Source organism: Cupressus sempervirens, chromosome 10, assembly GCF_028749045.1.
Source record: "Cupressus sempervirens isolate cs-2001-9-10 chromosome 10, ASM2874904v1, whole genome shotgun sequence".
Lineage (NCBI taxonomy): Eukaryota > Viridiplantae > Streptophyta > Pinopsida > Cupressales > Cupressaceae > Cupressus > Cupressus sempervirens.
The window spans coordinates 459740843-459748525 of NC_143127.1; positions in this window are offsets into that span (position 1 = coordinate 459740843).

Here is a 7683-nt window from a genome sequence, read left to right on the forward strand (position 1 = left end):
GTTGTTGTGCCCTTGCTCTATATTTTGTTGTCATTCCCTTGCTCTATATTTCATTGTTGTGCCCTTGTGATCTCTGCATTTCATTTTCGTGCCCTTATGATCTCTACATTTTTTTATCATGTCCTTGCTCTAAAATTTTGTTGTTGTCCCTTGCTCTGTGATTTTGTTGTCATGTCGTGGCCTTGTGATCTTTGTGCCCTTTCTTATGATTTCATTGCGGTGTTGTGCCCTTATGATTTGTGTGCCCTTGCTTTGTGATTTCCTTCAAAGGATACATAAATGTTCTTTTATGTTCCTTTTAAACATGTATCTCTTTATAATTATTTCTAAACATGTATATCTTAGATATCTTTTTTAAGGTGCTTATTACATCTTAGCACAACAACAAAATTGGTCCAACTACATACATATTATAAAATCCAAATAATAAAATAGTAAAACTCACTCAACCCATGCTAAAAGACTTACCTCAAGATCTTGCACAAAAATAATGCAGACTAGGAAAAATGGGTAGAGTTCACAAGAAATTTTACAAAAACATATCATAGCAGATATTTTTAGAAAGAAACTAGCTATAACCCAGTTAAATGGGTCTAGTTGCTGATTAGTTGGGTTGATTACAAATTCCTATAGAACTGTCATCAGATTAGGTACAATAAAATGAACAATCAATTGTTCCCAGCTAGCAGGATCAAATACAGTTTTCCAAGATGATAAAATTGCATATGCAGATGCATCACTTGCATGTTAGGCATGAAGCGCATTCCCCAATTTATAACAAATGGTTGGATATAAAGGTTCCATACACTGGCCTAACAATGGAAGCCAAGGATGTAACCATGCATGTATTGGCATACTCTCCCTATGAGGATCCCAAGTATCTACTGCTATTGTTAATTTGGGCATTACTTCATGATCTAGAATGTTATGAAGTAATGAAGCCGGTGGTAAATTATCCCATGTCTCCAAAAAATGTAGCATAGGTTCAAAGTCCCTTGGGTCCTAGGAATTTGTAGCAGCTATTCTCTCTACTAGAAGAATAACTTTAGTGAAGAGTTGAGTGTAAGGAATTGAAGAAGCAAGTTCTACTTATGTGTAAATGGCATTATCACGAGGCTCATTCCCTTACATAAGCCTCTACCACAATGAAATTACCTCTAAACCATGCAAAGGATGTTGAAGTGGTTCCCAACCTTGAAACACTCTTATAAGCAATTGATACTTAGGATCATCACAAGGAGATTATGCCAATACTTGAAACACTCTTATAAGAAAATGCAGATGCACTACATGACAAATCACACAACTTGTAGTCCTCCCAATTTTTGGAATGTAAATTAACTCAAAGACACTTTCAAGTGATTCCAATGTCATAGTACCTACTACAACACTTTCCTAGATTCTATCTAGTGGTTCCCATAATATCCTCTATGTTGTCTAGCCATTGTTTCTATCATGTAGTCTCTTTCTAAAGCCGCTCCTTCTCCTTCTCTTTCTAAAGCTGATCCTTCTCATTCTCTCTTGTGCCTTAAATTTTGATTATAAAACTTCTAAATATTTTTCTCTAACATATTTAAAACTAACTTCACTCTATTGTAAATCTGGCATAGGTCTTTGATCATCGATAGCTTTCATTTCAACATTCAAGTTTTCAAGATTGGCCAACACCCTCACTTGTGGACCTCTCATGTCAAGCACTTTTTGTACTATTTCAATGCCATGTTCTTGCTTCTGAGATAGGAATTCTTCAGGTGCATTTTCTTGTAAAACATTAATTTTGTTGAACAATTGTAAACTCTTAGAAAGTGCATTGTTGTTTGCATGTATGTATGTATATATGTATGCATGTATGTATATATGTATGCATATATGTATATATGTATGTGTATATGTATGTATGTATGTATATAGACATATATATACATGTATGTATGGATTGTGAATTATGGATATATATGTACATATGTACATACATATGTGAATTATGGATTATAAACAAAAAAAATATGACATCAATCATTCCCCATTTTTTTTGATAGATTGTGGAGAGTTGCATGTGAAAGAGCATGGAGAGATTTGAATGAGGGTGGAGAGCTTTGAATGTTGGTAGAGATCAGTGGAGATCTAGGATTTTGTTGTTGTTACTTTGTGATCATTGCATTTCGTTGTCATGTTGTGTCCTTGTTCTACAATTTTCTTCAATGGGAGAAGATGTACCTATGTAAATGTTTTTTTTTCTTCTAAACATGTATCTCTTGTTGATATATAATAGCTTCAGTCAGATTCAAAGATAATTGATTATGATGATTGTATGTATATGTGCATGTATGTATGTATAACAATTCACTATGTGAACTACTTTACATGCATACATACACACTTGCATAGTACTTGTGCTAAATTAAATTAATTATTCATGTCTTGAATTCACACAAGCAATTATCCTTGCATTCAATTGAAACTATTCATACCAAACTAAGTATGCAGAAATCTGTACTTACAAATTATATTATTTCTTGGTGATTGAGTAAAGATCTTGTGCATAATATCTTCAAGGTAATGATCGGATACATTCACATTAAGTTATAATAGGATCGAACAAATGATCCATTTATGTTTACATAGATCAACAACTTAATATAAATCATGTTTGGTTAAGAATTAACTAAACTAATTAGTACAAGGTTAATAATTATTTATATCAATAGTCACGTCATGAGTGGACATGAGGCATGTCCTCTTGTGACATGCTTTTTGGCTTTGTATCTTTTGAAATAATACTTATACCCAATTGAACAACCAAGAGAGGTATCAAAATAAATAAATGCCTTGCCCTTTTATGTTTAGTAACTTCAAATATAAAGAGCAGAGATTACTAATAATTATGTTCTAAAAATAGAAAATACATTCAATCAAATCTATAAGAAATCTAATCACCTTCAACATCTTTTTATATTTCCCTCAACAGGTGAGTAGATAAGCTTCTCTTTATGTATATGTATGTGTATATATACATGCATACACACACATATGTGTGTCTATATATGTATGTATGTAATTATATATAGAGAAGCTTCTCTTTATGTATATGTATGTATATATATACATATGTACACACACATATATGTGTGTTTCTATGTATGTATGTATGTATGTATCTATAGAGAGATCTTTTTTAAGGTGCTTATTACATCTTAGCACAACTGAAAAAATTGATCCATCTACATACAAATTCTAGAATCCTATTAATAAAACAATAAAATTCACTCAACCCGTGCTAAGTGACTTACCTCAAGATCATGCACAAAAATAATGCAGCCTAGGAAAAATGGGCAGAGTTCACAAGAAATTTTACAAAAACATATCATAGCAGATATTTTTAGAAAGAAACAAACCATAACCTAGTTAAATGGGTCTCATTGTTGATTAGCTAGGTTGATTACAAATTCTTGTAGAACACTCATTAGATTAGGTACAATAAAATGAACAATCAATTGTTCCTAGCTAGCGGGATCAAATATAATTTTCTAAGGTGATTAAATTGCATATGTAGATGTATGTATGTATGTATGTCTGTGTATATATGTATTTATGTATGTATGTGTATATATGTATATATGTATATATGTATGTATGTATATGTATGTATGTATGTATATGTATGTATGTATGTATGTATGCGTATATGTATGTATGTATATATGTATGTATGTATGTATTGTTGAAAATAATCAGTTAATTACGTATTTTCTTTGATGTTACACAAAATGTCATATCATTTTCATTCAGTGTATGTCTAGTTCACTCAGGGGAAGAAGATAGTTTCTTGTGTCTACCAAGCATTCCAGAGTTTGCCAAGTTTAGAAGACAGTGTCTATTGAGTTCACTTGGGTGACAAAGGGAAGATCACAAAATTTGAGTGTTAACAGTGCTCACTCGGTTAATAAAGGAAAAGTTGGATGGAACCAATGTTAACCAAGCTTGCTCAGTTACCAAAGAAACTTTGTGAATATGCAGTGTTAACCAAGTTCGCTTGATTAACACAAGAAAATTGTTTCTAAGTTAGTGTCTACTGAGCAAGGTTCACTAATGAAGGATTTTCTTTTTGGCATATTGAGTTCAATAGTTTTGTTTATTGGTTCTAGTCGAGTGAGGAGATGAATATTAAGTATTCTAAGTTGTATTCAAGATAATTTGGCAATGTGTAAAGATATAACTATAAGATCAAGTTGAGGATTGAATGTATGCAAGTAATAGAAGATTTGAAGATGCTTAGAGGAAGTGAATTAGAAGGATAAGTAGAATATCCTTATGGAACTGCAAAGATACATTTGATCATAAAGGATCAAGTATACAAGCTAGAATTGAGATCTGTAATCAACAATTCAACTGCATCAGAATCAAGTCATCTCATTGTTACTCTCTAACTATTATAGCAGTGATATAAATTTTAACAGAGTTGGCTTAATAGCTATTTTTAAATCCTCTAACAAGGTGGTGTTGAGCTATCTTTTTGCATGATGCTTAACGGTAGGAATCCTTTCGAACTCCTCTCTTGAAATCTGTGGATCAACTCCAAGGTTTTGGGTGATCTTGTGACCTAATGGAATCTATTCAATTAAAGACAAATGTTTTTGTTCATGAAAAGGCCTTTTCTAGTTTGAATGATCTTGGATATGATGTAAAATCTATTCGATGCTTCAAAATAAGACATGTAAAAGAACTATGTTTTTGTATTTTTCTATTTTTTAAATGAATACAATCTAACAATGCAACTAGTATGAATTAATAATCTAACAAGGGGTTAAAAAAGAAAATAACAAAGATAAGGTAAGAAAAAAAAAAAAAAATAGCATTAAAGTAAAATCCTAGCAAACAAAAGCTATAGAAACAACACGTCTATGAGTTAAGCTTTCGAAGAAATTAGTAACCAATAAAAGTAGGAGCAACGCTTTCTTGGTTCCACTAATGTAATCATCAATGGAAAATTTAGTAACTGTATGATGTTTTACTCTTCATCAAATCACAAGGCCACAGAAAGTGTGCTCATGCGAGACAAAAAGTTACGCAAGCACAATTTGGTGATTTCTCCTTGAGCTAGATACCTCGGAAAAAATTTTCAAACCATAGCAAATGCTAGAATTAAAAGATCGCACAACAAAAAATAACGCAATAAACTTTTGGCTCAATCACAATTCCATGAACATAAATTCACAAAACTATGACACATTCAAGCAAGAATCACTGCATTCCAAATATGAGCACCAAAAGCATAACATTATTGCAAAATAATGGTGGGCCTGATTACATATAACATTCTTGTATTTATAAGAAATCATCTCCTCAATTTGTGTTGAGAGTGAAAGATATCTTCATGCAATCATATGCTTTTAATTTAATAAAACAAACTAATCATGTACAAACTAACAATCTAATTGGTGCTTAGTAGGACTCCATCCATTTTATATTCATTAATTGGATGCATGAGCCTTTAGATGTCATAAAACAAAGAAATAATGAGGAAATAAGAAGAAGAAAGCCTTCAGTCGATGGGAAAGTGTCTGGAAGTGTCAAAGACAGAAGCTAATCCTTTACTAGGTGTCTGTCAGAGTTAAATTGGTGTCAAAATGTGTTTCAAGTGCATGGAAAGCTCTAATTTGGAACTAGCAATTAACTATCGGCGCACCTCTAGAAAAGTGCACCTTGAATGAAGTGCATCAGTTCACCTCTAACTTCTTCAAAATTCTTCCAACACTTTGTAACCAAAAGTGCACTAGCACAGTAGTGCACCAGCACACCTCAAAGGTCCAGAATTGCAAAATTTTACAAAGTGTCAACAATGAAATTTTGGCTTCTAGATTTTGTCTGCCTTCATACTAGAGCTATGTATGGATGCTTTCCCTTGAATTTCTCAATAATCTTAGTGATTTTTTTTGTATTCGATAAATCTAATGCATTATACTTTTCCTTGACCTTCTTCATGTAGTTGTCTACCTCAATACAAATCTTTAAAAAATTCTTGAGTTTAGTAACCAAATCTAGCAAGGCTTCTTATGTCCTAAATGCTTGCTAGATATCTTCATTGCTAGAAACCTCATGAAAAATCTTTCTAAATTTTTGTACTATTACCTCAACCGGTATCAATTTTTCCCATGCATCATCTTCAAAAATGTCTAGACATGCATCACTATAATGTTTCTTTACTTCCAAAATTTGCTCTTGGGCTTGGTCCTTGAGTCGGTGGATCTCTGCATGTAATGACTCCATTACTTTATTATTGTCCACTATCTTTTCTATCCAATCACCAATTAAATCTAGTTCCTCTGTAGTATATAGATCCATGAGCATCCTATATCTCTGGCCTTTTATGACCTTTAATACCTGTAAATCCTTTCCCCGTACATGTACCTCATCCATAATACTAAAATATTGTTTCAAAATTGCTACCATTTTATCCATATTTTCTTGCATAGCATGAAGTAGCTTCAAATTTCCTTGGATGATCATAATGTGTTTCTCCTTAAAAATTTCTCGCCATTGCTGATAGGCATTCAAAAATGGATCTAATTATACAACCCCCCTATCTCTTCTTTCTAGTGTAGCATTCAGAGTCTCCTCAGGGTGTTCAAGATTCAAGGGACCAACAACTTCAGCTAAATATCACTTTAGGATTTCATTTTGCCTTCAAAGTATTATTAATTTTTCCCCTTCTTATTCCAAACTCTTGAATACCTCCCTCATCCCTATAGTGACCTTCAAATTGGTTGTATCCAATGTAGGCTTTCCAAGCATCACTTCTCTTATTTGAAAATCTTGTGGATCCAAATCTTCTATTTCTAAATCAGGGGGTGGGATAGCCACTTGTGCAAATAAATCTTAGTTCTGGTCATTGTTGATGAAAGTTAATGCCCTTGCCTCTTTTGTTAGGGACTCAAGTTTTGTTAGAACCTCAATTAGTTCTATCATGTCTTCCTTGTTGGCATTAAATTGTTTCTTCTTGTTTCTTATCATTTCTTTCTGCAACCATCTTAGGATCCGTTTTGTCGAATTCCTACCTCTTAAGGATGAAGGAGTTTTCTCTACTATCTCCTTTCCCATATCACTCCTCTATGGGGTTTTCTCTTTTTGCAATGGCTCTCCCTCTGTAGTCCATATTTTAATGGAGCTTACAGTTCTTACCTCAATGTCCTGGGAAGCTTGCTGAGAATATTTGGCCATTGGTCCTCCTCCAGACACTTCATCAGTTTCTATTTGCTATGGCTCTTCCTCCTATTCCTTTTGAACTTGTTCTTCCTCCATACTTGGTGGTAGAGGAGTAGCAGAGCCTTTATCCACAATTGTAACTTGTAATGGGGATGAAGGCATTATCTTAGGAGCCTATGACTCTGGGGGCATTTGAGTCCAATCTTTTTGTTGGGGCTCACTAGTCGGTGTATCTCTAATCTTGTCTCCAATTAACTTAGTCCCCACCAACATGAAATCAAAATCTGACATCTTAAATATGTCAGTACCCTCTACATCTTTCTCATCAATCCATTGTTTCATTTCATCCTTTGATGTGGTTTTTTACAGAGCTTCTTTTGGGATTGGTGGTGGTGTAGCAGTGGAACTTCTTCTCATTTCCTATTTCTTGGATCTTGCTAGCTGGGTTCTTCTGTTCAAAGGTACATTGTCCTCATCATC